This window comes from Pyrgilauda ruficollis, unplaced genomic scaffold, assembly GCF_017590135.1.
Source record: "Pyrgilauda ruficollis isolate IOZ18807 unplaced genomic scaffold, ASM1759013v1 scaffold35, whole genome shotgun sequence".
NCBI lineage: Eukaryota > Metazoa > Chordata > Aves > Passeriformes > Passeridae > Pyrgilauda > Pyrgilauda ruficollis.
The window spans coordinates 6,619,987-6,637,203 of record NW_024524934.1 but is presented as its reverse complement, the minus strand read 5'-3'; the positions used below and the strand labels follow the sequence as shown (position 1 = coordinate 6,637,203).

The 17,217-nt window shown below is 42.9% G+C and overlaps 1 protein-coding gene across 3 annotated transcripts in view; it reads left to right on the top strand.

The window, feature by feature from the left end:
* Positions 1-17,217, top strand: part of JARID2 (jumonji and AT-rich interaction domain containing 2) — a 213,842-nt gene that overhangs the window by 32,075 nt on the left and 164,550 nt on the right. The window contains exon 1 of one of the 3 annotated variants that reach the window (XM_041475331.1): positions 2,276-2,456. The exons of 1 other annotated variant lie outside the window; for it this stretch is intronic. The gene's annotated coding sequence lies outside the window, so the exon portion shown is untranslated. Of the gene's footprint in view, positions 1-2,275; positions 2,457-15,522; positions 15,576-17,217 lie in introns of those variants that run through there. One more of the 3 variants, XM_041475332.1, reaches the window with a different exon arrangement.

Here is a 17,217-nt window from a genome sequence, read left to right as displayed (position 1 = left end):
CTACTTAAAATCAGTGAATAAACTGCATGTACATTCGTTTTAACTTATGATGTTATTGTGTCATACTGGAATTGAGTGTTAGACAGTTTGGCATCCTCTAATAGTTGATTAGCAAAGTCTTTTCCTCCCATCAAAAATATTTTTCCAGTTGGATCGCCCTCTGTTTATTTGTTTGCTTGTGTTTTGATCTTGAAATACAAAATAGCTGTTTGCACGCAGCAGAATAGCTGGATATGGTTTCTTGAAATGTGTGCTTAGAGGGTGGTGTATCTGTCTCCCTGAAGTATGTCCTGAGGTTAAAGCATACTGATAACAAAACTACTCTTAACCTGGGCAAGGCAGAGTGTGTGGAGCCGAGGTGGCTCAAGGATGAACATCTTCTGCACATCCTTCTGCGAGGCAGCACTTGAAGCAAATGGCCGAATAGGAGAAGATGGGTTTTCTTCACTTGCTGCAGCAACTGGAACTGAAATTAATTTTAAACAGCTCCCTTGCCTTTGAAATCTGTGATGTGTCTGCCTTTACTTGGAAGATCTGAGAAAGCCGGCTTTAGAAAACAAAAAGCATTGTTCCCTGTAACGAGCCGTCAATTGGTCCGTCATGGTTTTCAGTTGTATTCGTGATTACGCTTGTGAAAGAGATTAAAATACTTCTCTTTTATTATCAGCAAAGTGAATTCCCCTGCTGCCCCTTGCTAACAAAGCGTGCCCGGTCCAGCTCTGCTCTGCCTTGGGCTTCTCTTCTATTCCCCACGTGCTTATTCCTGTTCGGACTGGTGTATATGTGACAAAATCTGCTCAAATTCAGTATCTTCGTGGTGGGTTTAAATTTGCAGATTTCTCGCTTCTTCTAGACTCTCTATAATTGTATGGAGAACTTAAGAAGAATTTTGCTTCTGTATTTATGAATATTTTTTTGAGCATTCTTGACATTAGTTTAAGGCACAGAGTGTGTCAGTGAAACCACGTTCTGAAATGCATTTTACGGGTTTGGATTTTTTTGTCTTTTTGGTTTGGTTGTTTTGTTGTTGTTAATGCATTTCTTCTATCTACTCTATGAACACAACTCTGGTCAGGAATGTTTTTTGTTTCATATTTGGGTCTATCTTTTTGTTGTCTAAAGAAGTTCTTTTTTGTGTTGTGGGACAGTAGGTGGCTGGATTTTATCACGTACTTACTTCTCATCTACCACCTCCTTTTTATACCTGCAAAGCAATTTGAAGACAAAATACAGACCTGCTGTCACTTTTAAAATTATTTTGACATGGTGCCTATGGTGTAAGTTTATTCCCAAACTGCAGAACTGATGTGCGTAGCTTATTGGAAACAAGGCCTGTGCATATTTTGCATCACTGATTAATTTGTAATTGATCCAGGAATCCCGCATTTGAGCAGCCTATTCTGAAGAGATGCTGGCTGCATTTCTCCTGCATAGAACCATAAACTGAATCAGGAGACCCAGTATGATGCTCTCCTTAACTGTGTGCAGTCGGAAAAGTTATGACAGCATTTAAAATACAGATAGCTTGGTTTGATGCCTTCCTATTTCAATTTAGGGACAAAATTTATGAACCATATATGGGATGGAGGAGCCTGCCTGTCCCTGTCCCTACTGGGGCTCAGAGGGATGATGTTGGGGATGCAAAGTTCTCCCAGCTCCTGGTGGAGGTGCTACCCCAGCATGGTGTCAGCACCTGGGAGTCTGGCAGTGCCTCCTGTAATTAACAGCACAAGGTCCACATTCTCCACTTGGGACAATTTTGAGGAAAGGTTAATGCTGCCCAGGCCTGTAAACTTATTGCTAATGAACTGTTTGCAGTAACACAACAAGCAGTTTAAGTGTGTGGGTTCAGCAAACAAAGTGCAGTGTAAAGTTTATGTAATTAGTGTTAATGTTTGGTACAAAACACCCCACCGACAATATCAGCTGACTTATCTCATTATGAGCTATAGCTGTTTCATGAATCTAGTAAAACATGAATTTTTAAGACAGGGTAGTGAGAGTAAGAGGAAGGCATGAAATTAGATTACAGCCTATAAACATAAACTATGGCTTCTCTGCCCCTGTCCAAAGCAGCATTTAGGCTTGTCTTTTACAGCAAGCATTGGCTTTATATTTGAGCAGTAAGGGCCAGGATACTGTCATTCTGGGAAAGTCTTTTTATCAGTGTCTTACAGAGAGGAGTGTTTTTTCAATTTCCTTTACTGAGATCTGGAGTTTCTGACTCAACTGTAGTGAAAGGTTTAACTGAGCTATTACTTAGTGTTATGAAATGCTGAGAATCCTGCTCTGGAAGAATAAGCTTTGTTCCGATCTCCTCTGCTTCCGTAACACGTTTCCGTGATATGCACTATGACCGTGTGGTCGCTGTCTCCATCTTCTTCCTCTTGGATTGGAAGGCAAAAGGTCATCTGTGGAAAGGAGAGGGGAAACGATAAGTGCTGGCTATTGCAGCGGTAAGAACTGAACTTTGCTTTGCAGGAGGATGAGGAAAGTCCAGCAGTGCTGAACTGGGTTGCTCCTGGGGCAGCTGTGGCTTTGGCAGGGTGAGGGATGGGCTGCAGCGTGAACCTGAGCTGCACGATGTCATTCAAGCTGGTGGTGAATGGGGTGACTTCACTGTGGTGGCAGCCGGGCAGAACTGAGTAATGTGGAACACTTGTTAATTTCCTGACTCCAGTGAAATTTAAAATCCCTCTTGAAACACCACTTTTTAAAAAAATGGTATTTTTTATTTAAAAAGTGAATAAAACTGCAGGGAGATTAAGCATATTCCTGGAAGATATGGAGTAACTTCTTAAATCTGCAACATGAAATAAAATCCATGTTAGGGCACAGGGTTGGTAAGCAGGAGGAAAGGCTGGGGCTGGTTTCTGCACTCATCAGAGCCTTTAAACAAGGCAAGAATGAACATGCTGTAGAGTTATAGGATGTCTGAGGTTACCTGCTGTGAAAGAGCAGATTAGCATGCTGTGGTATTTTGTTTGAGGTTTCAAGAAATTATCATATCCGGATAGCAAATCCTTGTATAGAAATATACTGCCGTTTCTTCCTGAGATAATTTCCTTTATCCTGAGGCATTTTATTCTCCCCAAGATGGAGTTTACTGAAACTGTCTAAATTCAGAAAGTAAAGAAATTTATGATATTTTTTTAAAAGCAGCCCCATAGCCTTTAAATGTGATGTTTTCACAACAGAAGGATTGACAGGTGACTAAATGGATTTTCCTTTTGCTTTTTACAACATTTCATAAATGCTGAATAATTTCCGTAGTATGAATTGTTTTCATGCTGGTGAGTAGTTCAAGTGGAAAAATGCCAGGTATTGGTAACCTACCCAGTATGCACAGTGCCTCAAAGTATCTTCAGTTATATTTAATACAAATACTGTAGGCCAGTCATCATCTTGATGTTTCTGGCTGTCCCTTCTGCTGTGCAAATACCAGCAACCACTATATTAATTCCCACAACCCCACATGTCTTCAGTGTGGAACTGGAAGCACTAACCTTCTTGGAATCCTACCTTACTCCAAAGTGCTGTGAGAAGGACTTGCCCCTTCAAACCCAGCATGACAGTGTACTCAAGTTGGGATTATGCCTTTAGCCCCCTAACTTATAATGAAATAAACTTCTCTTGCTTATTTGAAAAAAAATAAAGTTTTCTAAATTTTGCGTAGAAATCTTTATGAATTTTAGATTATTTTTTAGTTTTGCTGTAGTTCTTTGTTATATTCTTCAACAGAATGATTGTTTTATTCATGATACATCATCTATGCAGAAATGTCTTGATTGCATTTCATAAGCCCAGTAAATTGGCTTCACAACGGGTGAGAGTTAGTTTCTCCTCATTAGTGTTGTAGACCCTCACCAGCTGGGGCATTTTTGCTATTACAGCAGCATTAGCATTGCAGTGGCAGGGTAGTCTGTGTTACATGTGGAGAACATGCAGAGAAACTTTCATTTTTTCCCCTGCCAGTACTTGGCTAGGGGGAATAACAGACAGAGTTTGTTTGCCACATTCTGCTAGTAGTTGCTAGCTAACTTTTGTGCTCAGTGCTTTTCTCCTGTGGGTGTAGGTAGTCTTGGGGGATGCTGACAGTCAAAATAATGCTCCTAGGGTAGGATACCCTTAGTAACTGAAGGTGGAAATACAAACACAAGGCACAGTTGTAGGTGGTCAAGCATCATCCCTGCAGTGTTTTGCAGAGGTAAGGGAAGGACTGTATGTGCACATATATTTGTTTGCTTTTTAGCACTTGGGTTTTCTAAGTATGTTATGATGAGAAGATTAAATATGTTAAGTTTGAGGTTAGCTTTTTATTTTAATTCCAAAAGCTTATGTAACTGAGTGAAAGTTAAATAAGGTACTGTGTTTTAGTATACTTGGTAAGCATCATATATACTGTAGAGCCTCCAGGGTTTTAGGAATAAGCTACTTTCCAGGACCTCTGATGACATCCAGATAATACATGATATTGGCCAGAGGTAAAGCTGCTTCTTTTTAATAATATGTTGCAAATTTCCACTACTTGCCTCGGAGAAAACCTGTCTTTTGGGAAATGGAAATTTATTTGGGACTTATTCCAAGATAAGGTTATGTTCAAACCTTGAGTCTGGAACGAAACACAGACAAGAAGAATATAATTTTAATGAGTACAAGATGCCTGCAAAGTGCTGCTCGGAGTTCATCAGTAAATGAACTATCCCAACCCCAAGAGCAGTATTTGGTGGTTTTGGCTCCGGTGAAGGTCTGTGTGGGACCAGCAGGTTTTCTGATGGATAAATGTGCTGAAGTGGCTGAGGGCAGGAGCCAGGGAGGGTGCACGAAGCCGTGTCTGTCCACACGTTCTTTCGGTGTGTTCCGGCTAGCTCTGGCATGGTTAGCAGCACAGGGACACCCTCCCGCTCCTCGCAGGATCAGGAGGGCGGCCAAGGCTTTCACCTTGTCAGGATGAGACTGTAAAGCAGCAGCGGCAGAAGGAAAAAGAATGGACTCTGGCTGGGGGAAAATCTGGAATCCACAAGAGGACCAACAACCCGGGGAGGCAAACCAGACCCTGACCTGGGCTGTGCCGGGAATTATAAGGAGGGGAGGGAACAGGGACGGAGTTTGTCCTCAGGCCAATGGTGACACGGGGGTGTGGGGAAAGGGGAGGACTGACAATGAAGGTAGCGATGGGCATGACTTAGGGGAGGGCCCCGGCCCCTGAACCCATCACTCGATGCCCTAGGTAGGCCTTTCTGGAGAAAGGGGATGGGTTACCCAGTGATGGACAGGGTACCAGGGAGGGGCCAGCAGAGAGATACAATGTTTTCTTGGGGATCGGGGGAGCGGTAGGAAGATTGACATTGCCGGGGGAAGGAGACAATCGGGACAGAACCATTAAAACAGGGATGCAACAGAGCAGTCCAAAATACAACTTAGTTCGTCTAAAGCCTACAAAAACACAACACAACAGGTGCACAGGTGAAGAAGGTGTGTTTGACTGCTGTTGAGGAAGATATGATGATTTGATGTATTTTGCTGCTATGAAAATGGGTGGTGTAGGTCAGATTAATCAATTGCTTTGGTCCACAGAGATGTCTGTGAGACCAGAGCCGCAGAGAAGGAGAGATGGGATGCGTGGTGTGACTCTGGGGCTCAATGGAAGGGGAAGCAAAGAGAGCAGAAGGCTCAGAGCAAGCAGAGGAGTGAACCTCCCCATTTGGCAGCAGGGCGTTATGGCCTTGAGGAGCTTCATCTTAGGGCTTTTTCCAAACCTGAAGTCTGTTTGCTTATCAGGTCCCTCAGTTTGTGGGTGCTCAATGGGTTTGGTGGACAGCCCGTGGTTGTGTCCTTGCATGCCAGCTCTTCCTGAAATCCCTGCTATGTCCTGCAGCCTGAGCGGCAGGAGGGGAAAGATTGCCATGGGAGCGCTAGCCATTTCCAGTTGTTGGTAGGAAAGGATAAGCAGATTGAGGATGGGGAAATTAAAGCAAATTTTTTGTTGTTGCCTGCTTGCATTAATGAGAAGGGTTGTGAGGTGCCTGTGTATGAGTTTAGCTTTTGCTAAGCCAACTGATCTGTAAAAGCAGAGAGTAAATCCATTTTCCCCCCACTACTTCAGTAATTGGCAGAAGGCAGAAAGTCATTGTTGACTGAGAATAAACAGATTTCAGGCATTCCTAGACTGAGAAACCTGCTTAGCTTTCTAAAATCGGTCTCCCTGGTGCTCTGCTAAAAGCTTAATTGGCTGACATTTTGTATGTGAGAGATTTGCTCTTCTGGCCTAAATTGAGTTATTTTGTGTAAATGTTTTTGTGGGGTTTATAAAATACTCTCCTCAGAACATACGTGTGCGTAAACTCTGGACTGTTTCTTTTGAAAGAGTAATAATGAGTACTAGATGTTGTGGCTTTGGCATACAGGGGATAATTTAACATGGAATTCAGTTTACACTTCTAGTTAACCTTGTGAGGGATAAATGTCTGCTTTTTCCCCCTTGCAAAACCAGCTGCTAAGATACAGTCTTCCTGTAATTACAAAAAATGATGGCTGTGCTGGTCATGCCAAATACTGGGGATGGATAGCCACTCTTTTTAAGCATTCCTTTCTTAATTGTGTAAGTGCTGCAGCTTCATCATAACAGGTACAACACAATGCTTTGCAAGCGCTTGAATCCTTTACAAGTTGCCTGGTCTCATTAGGAAGGAGTTAATGCTGTGGCAGAGCCACTCTTGCTGCATGTCTCTGGCTTCAGCAGTGACCAAACTGTCTCTTCCTCTCTTCCTTATAGTGCTCGAAAGTCATCTCGCACACTTCCTTGCTCTGTTTTTAGTACATTGTAATTAGTATTTTCATTCAAGCTTTGAAATTCCTTGGAGATTTGCCTAGGAGAGGGCTGTGCACTTTTAACCCAGCTGCAGAAAAGGGATCTGCATCGTATTAACCGTGAAATTTGCAGGTCAGCGTTGGAATTTCAATATTTGGTGTTTGTAACTTGCTGCCTGGCTTGGTCTTTTTTATTTCGCATTAATTTCCACCTCTTGTGCTCCCAAATGTGACTGTGTTTCTCTCCTTTTTTAATATTTTTTTCCCATTGGAATCAAATGCTTACTCCATCCAAATATTTGATGAACTTTCTTGGCAGGGATCAGCAGAGCTGCAGAGTTGCTACTTGGGGCTTCCTTTGTTGGAGATCTGGAATGAGTTTAAACGTTAAAGTTTGTTTAGTTTTGGATATGACAAAGGCTCCCCTTGAACCTTTTTTTTTGCATGCTGTTAGTACAGTAAACACGTGTAGTACAATAAACACCTCCACCCCCAATTTAGGTGTCCAGCAGTTCACGCTGAGGATGGATAAGCCTAATTTCTTAGGGAAACAGGGCATGTACAGTAGCTTTGTTTCTGTCATCTTGCTCTGAAAACTTGTCTTCTAGTTCCTAACCAGAAGAGGATTTAGGAGTATTGAATAATTTGCTGATTGTATTTTTTTAACATGGATGTGAGCTAGAGTGATTCTGAACTGGTTGCCCTGTGAGCAGAAAGGCAGGCAAAGCTCAGCAATGGTCTCTGTGTTGCAATGTGTCCGTGCCTCAGGCCCAGAGGCTGGGAGAGCTGGCAGGGATGGAGGAAAAAAATGTCACTGCTGTAGCCAGAGGAGCAGGAGCTATTTGGGAGCAAAGGACATGCAGCCAGGGAAGAACCCCACTCTTCCCATCCAGCAGCCCCAGCTCAGTTCTCTGTTTCTGTTCCCCTGCTATTAAACTTTGACTGGACTTTATTCTATTCAGATGTCCTGGTCAGAGGGATTGAAAACAAAAGGCATGGTTGAAATGCCAGAGATTGAGACTATTTTAGGAAAATGCTAATGCCTCGGAAATTGTCGAAGGTGCCAGCTGTGTGAAAGAGGCTGGTTGAGTCAGAGAGACTGGGCTGTGGTGCAGCCCCAGGGGAAGGAGGGTGGTGGGAGGAAAGGCTCTGGTGCATCATGGGTGAGGGGAAAGGAAGAGCTTCAGCCAAAGGTTGTTTCGCTGCAGGCTGTGGTTGTGTGCGTATTAAGAAGGTGGCCACAACAGGCACTTTTAATAAGCATTTAATGGGGGCGGGGCAATTCACCTTCTCTGTGTGTTGCTCTGTGCCCTAGCAGGGTGTGCTGGTCTCCCACGCCTTCAGTTTCATCTCAGCCTTGGAGTGATACAGCCTGTCCCTGTGGCTCAGTTCTGTCAGGAAATGCTTCGGTGTTGCAATGTGCAGGAAAAAAGGAATCCTGAACACAGTCCTTCCTTGTCTGCCAGAGGAGCACCAAGAGAATCTCTGAGGATTTTTGTGGGGCAGTGGGTTTCCTGCTTTGTTGTAGAACAGTCCTGTAGTGCCTACCCTGCATGGCAGCCACTTCTGGAGTAGATGCTCATGAATGTTGTGAATTTGTGGATGCCGTCTCTTAGATCAGGAAATAATACATGTGCTTAAAACAGTTAATATTCTGGGGTGCATGCTGTATTATTCAGTCCAAAAGGTTAGTAATTGGAAATACAGTTTTTGAAGTCAAATGGAATGGTCTGAGCCAGACTGGTAGCTTGCTTCCGCATGAAGGGGTGAGTCGTGCTTCCTTCTTCCTCACCAGCTTCCAGTTGCTGGCTTCTGCTCTGCCCTTTGTATCATGTCAACCTTTCATCTGTTTGCAGAGCAAACATGATCAATTTGCTGATTTGTTAGACACCCAATAAAAAAAAAAAAAAGGCAATTAGGGAGGAGTGGGGATGGAGAGGAGGGTGACTGGCCGGCAAGGGCAGGAGCTTGCTCAATCACATTGTCTAACCACACCCTAGGACAAACACAGGCTCTCTGGCTGCCAGAAACCATCCTTTGGCCTTTCCCTGTAAAGGCAGCAGAACCCTTCTGAGAAGCAATGGGCACATGGGCTGACTGGAAGCAGGGAATGCTGCCAGAGTGAAACTGTGCCTTGCTCTGACACTGATGCACGGCTGTGTGCACAATCGTGATTTTACCCAGTTTTCTTTTCCAGACCCTTATGATGAGCTGTGGCTGTGTTGCAGCTTCAGGGACTGGGTATCAAACCCAACAACCTGGATGAGCCAGAGGTGTGAAGGTGAATTCTGTCCCAAATTTGCCATTGCTCTGTAGGTGTTACGAAGGTGAGATGTATATAGTGGAGAACATTAACAACCAGATGTAGCAGACAATGTAATTTATTCTAGAATTAATAGTTAGATATTTCCCATCAAAACTGTAGAGTGTTTTATATTATGGAAATAATGCCAAAGTCTGAAGACTAAACTGTGTTCACCCTGTAAAAAATACATCATTTCATGTTGTTTCCTAGAGGATATTTTGACAAGGGTTATGTTCAGTGACAGCAAATAGGAGTAGACAGGGTCATCCACTGAGCTGATCAGTCATGAGCCTGAGAAAGTGCTCTTGAATCTTTGACAGCCACTCCATGGCAGGAATTGGTTGACCTAAGTGCAGGCTAAGGAAGAGTCTAAGGGAAGGCTTCAGGAGTGACCTAACCGGTTGCAAATGTGGTGTTACTGTAGTTGTTATAAGGGCTTCCTTTGTATCCAGAAAGTACAGCTTGTGTAGGTACGTTTTGATAACATGCTACTTAAGAAAATGAGTGAGCTGGGATTTTGCCAATATGAGCAGGCTTATTTTCTTGATAAGCTCCTAGAAGCAGTAACTGCATAAAAAAGAGAAAAACAGGAAAAGTTTATAGCAGAAGAAAGTTTTTGCTCCATTCACATGATGTTGAGGAGCTTTTAAAAACTTTATTTTGCAAATTTTTTTTTGTTTAGTTGCTTTACAAAGCTTGTGTTGCCTTTGAGACCAGTATAAACTCACTCTTAAGTGCTCTGGTGCCCATTTTATAAGAGGCAGACCCATCAGCTGGGCAGCCTTAGGTTGGTATTTACAGCAGGGACGTTGTTTATTGGGGAGGGATGGCAACAGTAGATGGAAATTGCAGGATAATTCAGATGAGCGTAAGTGTGTGGGTTGAGGTGCCTGTACTTTGGTGCTGAGAGCCCGGCAGGAGCAGACTTTTCCAGATAAGATGTATAGGGATAGCAGTTTACTTGTTACCAGCTGTCTTGGAGAGCTTTTTGGTTGTGATGGTGGTGGTGTGTGGGAGTGGTGGGTGCCAGGAGCAGGCTCCCACGGCCACAGCAAATTACCTGGCTTGCAGCCTGCTCCTAGCCCTTTACACAGATAACCCTGGGGCAAGGGAGCAGCCAGAAAAGTGGGAGATTGAGTTATTCTGGCAGTATGACTTTCCCTTGGCTAGCTGCTACCCCAAGAGATCTGTGAGTGGGTTATTCTTGTACCTGTGTGTGTGCTGCAAACAAACCTTCTGTGGCTTATGTGCCACCTAAGTGCTGCTTCCAGCACCTCCACATGTATAGGTTTGGTGGGGTGGGTGGGCATGGCGAGCTGGGTGGCTCCTTATCACCAAAGTAGGGTCTCATAGCCTGCCAGAGGGAGGACTCAGTAGGGATAAGGATTGACTGTGGAGTTCTTGTTTGGTTTAGCGTTTTGAACGGAATGGTTTCTGCCAGCTCCTCCCTTCAAAGTGTTCAAAACTTTGTACTTATGCAATGTCTGCCATGAAAAGATCTTCAAGGGTTTTGCACACATTTACATCCTTCTCCCACAAATGTTGTCAGGCAGGAAGGAGGGAGACCATGTTTCTGTAAATAACTACTCCTGCATGTACAGCCGCTTGCTGGGAGATGTATGCAAACAAGGCAAGAAATTTTCCTGGACCTGCTTCTTGTTCCTGGGTTTTTCATGCAGGACCTTCTCCTCCAGTAGTCCCTCTTGGCTAGCCCACTTATGCCAGTAGTTCTCTTCTGGGCCGAGCAAGCTGGCTCGTATGATGGCTTTTGAAATACAAGGTGTTTTCCTTCCTTGCACAGTTGACAAACCATGTTGCAAGTAGCAGACCTGTCATGGCAGACTTGCTATCCCCACCCTGTTCATCATGCACTCAGATGGAGGATGCTTGGAGGAAATACTTTCTGTTCACTCAGTGCCTTGTATTAATCATAAGTGGCGATGTCACAGTAGCTAACAAATTAGATGCATCCTCCTTCTACTTCCTCCATGGTTCCTGGAATAGCCTCTGAATGGTGTCTTGTCTCAAACTGCGGTAAATCAGCCCGGAACAAAGGCGTTATGAACAGGACTACCCACAGATGTCATGGGAAGAAACGAAAAATTGCAAGGCTTTACTTTTGTGCTATTGTCATAGAACTTCTTCTTTTTCCCTTTTCTTCGTAAATGATTCAAAGCTCTAAGGAGGGTAACATCCTCTTTTTAAAACCTGCTGTCAAAACAGAAAGGAAATGTACAATGCAAACAAAAAACCAAATTCTGTTTAGGTAACAATGACCTGTCTAAGTTGTCCTTGGTGTGTGGTCCAGAGAGCCGAAGTAGCTTCTGTTTAATTTATAATATGTACATGCTCTGCAGAGTGCATCACGAAAAAGGAAAGGGGGGCAGGGAGTGAGGGGAAGAAAAAAACACCCTTCTGGAAGAGGGGGGATTAGAAGCAAACTGACAGACTGTTTATTACGCAGCGTATAACTTACCAAATGGCTTCATTTTTCTTAGTGGTCCAGACTTGTCACTTCCATTTGGCAAACTCCAACGCTGCAAATTCTGAAAGCAGCTATTATTGGCTTCTGCCCGAACTGTGCTCAGCTCATATAAATTTGGTGTCTGATCTTTTATATTGAGATTAATAAATATTTATTTAAGCAGACCAAATATTGCCAGGCCTTTCCTACAAAATGCGAATTTGAATGCAGTGCAAGATTTTCAGGTAGGCATGTGATTGCTTAAATATGTATAATTTAGCTTCACACATTTATACCTTCTTTTTCCTGCCTCAGTACCTCTCTGTTCTGCAGTGCTATATGTAAAATGTGTAGCCAAACATATAGGCAGGGACTGTTATTAGATAATCGTGTTAAGAATGTGCAAAACTGTGTGGTTTAACATGGAGGAGAACAGACAAAGTAACTCTTGTTCAGTACAGCATGTGCCTTTTTCTTAGTACCATTACTCCGGTATATTAGGTGTATTAAGAGTTTATATTGTCTTGTCTGTGTGCAATTCGTACAATCCTGCTGAATTGGTCTAAAGAGCCTTCTTTTAGTTCAAATTCATCTTCTCCTTTAGATTGTTTCTCTACATAGACCAGCCATCACACAGCATGGTATCGTCGTTTTACCAAAAAGCATGTGCAGAAAAGACTTTCAGGGCGCTCTTGGAGGGGCATTGTGGTTTTTGGGTTGCTCTCATGCTCTGTCACTTAAATTCTCAGATTTAGGATTGGCTCCCATCATTTTATGTGTACAGAAGCACGTGGGAAGTAACTGGGGTACTACCTGGCAGCCATCTGTGCAGCCAAGCTTGGGGCTTTTTGCCCCAAGGGTATTTGGTGTGGCAGGCTGGTGAGGGGCCAGTCAGTCCTATCTCCTGCAGCCCACCCCAGTGGCCTGTCCAGTCCTTCTCCTCACCAGAGATGTTACCACTGCTTGGTTTAGAAAAAGGAAGGTATGTGTGAAAGAAGTGTGTGTCGGCAGAGAAACAGGGAAAGAATACTCTGGATCTTCAGAGGTCATTAAGTATTGAGCTGCATTTTGCTTACAGTTTTCTTCTGACTTCCAGGAGGTTGCAATTAACCCTCTGCCCTTTGCCATTAACCTCCTAAGGCCATTCCACCTCATTCCCAGCTGTGTCTTCCTGGTGCTTGTTCACTGAGTATTGGACAAATGCAGTGTTGGAGATGCTGTTCTTGGAAAGACTGCTTCATTCTCTCTGTAGAGCACCTCAGGTTGGCGCTTGGGAGTGGAGGCTGGGAAGGGAGCGCATGCACCATCCTACCTTTCCCAGGCTCCTGTCCAGGAGGTATTACACTTTGTCTTGATGGAGGTTTCAGCTGGTGGTGAATCACATCGTTGCTTAATACCTTAGAAGCTGAAATTTTCTGCTGCCAGTTTTCAGGCATCCATCAGCCTGGCTGATTGATTCATCTGTCCTGCATAATGGCTGGAGACATTTATATGATATTTCCCCATGTTACTATTGGAATTAGCAAGGAGATTCAGAGTGTACCAAGCAAATTAGTAATTTGCCATTCTTCTTTTATTTCTTGCTTTTAAGATATTTGTCCCATTGCCTGATAAGGGAATTTATCTGTAATACCGGTTCACTCTGTATTCATAGTTCTCCTTTGCGGTTATCCCCTGTTGCTTGTGAATTTTCAGGGATTTTCCTTTGAAGTCCAGGAAAGCTTTTATTTTAAAAATGCTCTGAAGAGCTCAGAAAGGCTGAACCTTATGGTCCACATCCAAAGGCTATTAAAACTTGTCCCTTATACTTTACATAGAAAGACTTTATTTTGATCTTCTGCACACCATTTTCCCTTGAATCTGATGATAAGGCAGTCATATTTGGCTTTTTCCTTTAGTTTTTCCTAGGGGGGGAAAAAAGCTAATGAACAACAACAAAAAATAGTCTCCAAAACATCAAGTCAAACAGATTTTTTATTAGTTTTGCTTCAGAAGATTGTGGTAGGAACCTAAATGTGTATAGAAACTTCTCAAACATTTTACGATAGTGGGCGGGATATGGAGCCTTCAGTGAAGGCATTCATACTCCTACGCCTTCATCAGGCAGTGAAGGGGGAAAACGAAGCATGCAGCTGTAGATTAAACTCTTCTCTCCTAGTTCCTGCAGCTTTAGTTCCACAGCATAGGCTGCTGTTCTGCACTCTGTAAATCACCAGGAGCCTTTTAGGGAGAATGAGCCCTCACGTTTTGTGTGTACTTAAACACAAATCCGCTCTCCAAATTTTCTTGACAAGGTTTCTTTGTGTATTGCAGAGAAACAAAGGGCATAATTTCATTTTTCTGTAGATACTTCCAATTTTCTTTTTCTATACATGCTACCTTAAAGGCAGATTTAGAGGGAAGGCATTTTGGCTTCAGTCTGTGTGAGTCAGCGAACCTTTCCATCGATTTACAAGTTCTGACAAAACCTGCTTTTCAGACACTGCTTTTGATGCACTCCAGGGCTCTGGTAAAGTGAATTTTGTTCTGTCTGGCCATCTCTGTCATTAGAAGAACCTGTTGGGAGAAAGAGGTTTTTCTGTTGCTTCAGGACAAAATACAAACCTAGCTTCTTTAATTTGTCTGTGTAGATAACGTGGAAGTTCAAACTGACCCAGGACATTTCTTCCATTTTTATTTCTTCAGTTCTGGGTGAACATGGTGTCTTTACAAAGCAGGATTTACATAATCTGGCTATTAGGACAGACGTCAATTTTTTTAGAATGTAACTTTAAAGAATGGGAATAACCGAATGTTCTTTCCTCTATTTCAGTGCTAAAAATATTTATTGCATCTTGGGGATTCTTTTTTTTTTTTTTTTTTTTTTTTTTAAATCAGAATATTTAATCTTTTGCTTGGCAGTGCTCCTGGCATTACTGGAGACAATTTGATCAAATGCATGTTCAGTCTAGGTCAGAAAAGAGTTTTGTGCAGCATAACAGCTGTTACCTGCCATTTATTCACTGAATACAGGAGATTGATGTGCTTTATTGGGCCAGCACAGCTCTCAATTGCAATGTCCTTTAAGTTACTTTCCACAGAATTTAAAATATGCATAACTAATAAAAGAGCTCTTGGAACAGGGTATGTATTTAAAACCCTATAATAATTTACGTTTCTGGTTGGAATCAAAGCACCTGACTTGTTTATGATGACCCATTACTGACTGGTCCTGTTAAAGACATTCCCTCAGTGGTGGGTAGGATGTACAAGACCAGGGAAGTAACTACGGGAGGAGTGGAAAAAGTTTTAAATTCTGTCCTCTGAGTGCTGATTTCTTTTGCAAAGAATGCTTGTTGCAAAGGGAGGCTGCAGTGTAATTACAGAGGATTTGATTCTGTACAAGTATCTTCACGAGTTTCTGTATGATTTTGAATTTCTGTTAACTAATGTGCTGCTAATGGAGAAGCCATCTTTTGCCATTTGGAGAGAAGGTATGGACATTACCTTTTTTCTTGTGGTATAAATAATTTCTCCCCTTTTTTCCATCTATTTCTAGTTGTGCTAACTGGATACATACTCCTTTTAAAATCCCTTTGCACTGGAAACATCCATGTTTTGCAGCACTTCAGAAACAAATATCCCTGCTCTTGCATTTCTGTGTCTTGGCACCAGTCTTGTCTGGTCCTTAGGGACCAGAGCATGGCCTTTCCACTGCTGTAGCTGGGGGCAGCATTGGTGTAGCTAAGCTTGGTGTGGAACTCCAGAGCTTTGGAGCAGATGCACTGGCTGTTGCTTGGCTGTGTGGCTGCCCAGGCAGCCCACTCTTAATTCTACCACTCAAGCTGGAAAATACTTGAAAATACTTATCTTCTGGGGAAACTACAGCTCTGGACATACTACACCTTACACCCCTGTCTCTGACATTTGCTCCCTGTGCAGGTCTGGTGCCTGGAGTGGCAGTATCTGCCCTGGGCAAGGCTGCTCTGCAGTTTTGGTGTCAATTGAAAGTCACAGGTAACACACACAGGGTGGGTGCAGGGCATGGTGTGCAGTGGCTGTGGAGGTGGTGGTGGGCAGAGCAGGAGTGCATATTGTCATGGAGAGCTGTGTGGACCTTTTCACACCGGTTTCTTTTCACTGCATTGCGAATTTGGGAAAAAAAAAAAAGTAGCAATTCTCATACCAAGATGATGTCATGGTTTTCCCAAGACAGAACTGTGGAACTGTGCTTTCAGTTGCATTTAGGAAGTCTGGGCCCTTGCTGGTGCAGGTGGATTTGAGGAAGAAGTGTGTGAGTTTGAGAGCAGGATTTGGCTTAGTCTCAATCTTAAAACTTTCTATTTTAAATTTAAAATACTGACCCTCAATAATCAGCATTTTAGGCTTGCTTTCTTGAACTAATGGAAAGAAGAAATTGTTAAAGCAAATTTAAAAGAAGATCAGGACCATGCACATTAGCCAGACACAGTGGTTCTTTCTCTACTGACTTTAAAAGCAATGCTTTGCTTTCCCATGGTAGAGCTGGATTTGTAGCAGTTGGCTCCAAGTTTCTATTGTATGCCTTTTAATTTTTAAGCAATTTGTTTTCACCACAAGTCTGTTTCTGGAGCAGCTTGCATGGCAGAGTGGGAGACTTTTTTTTATGGAAAGGTATGAGCTGTCATTCCTTTCTACATGCTGTGAGGTGTGGAAATATAATTATTGGTGTTTACACAGGAGGAAGTGGAAGCACAGAGCCATTCTGTGTGAGGCTGGCCAGGAGAGCCCGCACAGGCTTGGATGAGAAACATCAGCACCCGGTGCCCCTCTCAGGCCTTTGGGAATGGCTTGGCCTGTTGTGCTGGGCTGGCTGCCTTGGTGGGGAGATGGAGGCAGGAGGAATACAAAGGTGACTGGGACAGAGCACATTTGGTCAGAAATTACTGTTGTTCGGAATCAGTGGCATCACTGATTTAGTGCATTATTTTACTTCAGTCTGAGTCCCATTTTCTTTTGGCAGAGGCACTACAGAGGAAGTTTGTAGATGTGCGAGATTGCATCATTACTGCTTCAAACCAAATTTACCCGAACACAAAGGCGTCACCCTAGTTTTAAAAACGTGTGTATGTAGGGTTTTTCATGTTCAAACAGTTACTAACTTTAATGCTGAGGAACCTCAGCCTGAAAGGAGACCTTTTTATAGTCACCATGTGAAGGAGTATAAATAGATCTGTAGATTGAAGGGCTCTTTCATCCCCTGTCTGGAGCAGCCAGGACAGTGGCTGCTTGTGCTGTAGAGCTGGTGGGTTTTCAGATTCCTTGGGATCTGCAGAAGCCAATTAAGGGAAAAGTAGTTGGTGCTTTAAAGTACAATGCAGTATGTAAGTTTCAGTTGCCTGCTTCCTTCTTCCCTAACACGTTTTTTTTTGTTTTTTTTTTTTTTGGTGTGTTTAATGAACAAGTCCTACACTTTCAACAAATTCATCTCCATTGTCCTTTTTTTGTTTTGCCTCTTCTTTAGTGGAAACTGTGACTCATAAAATATTTTAATCCCTGTTACTGAGCATCATTAAAATGAAGATTGTTCCCCAACAGTGTGTTTTTGATTTAAGAACTCTTCATGCTGTGAGTGCTCTCTGCATTGAAGGATGACATATAATAAGTTGATGAAATTAGA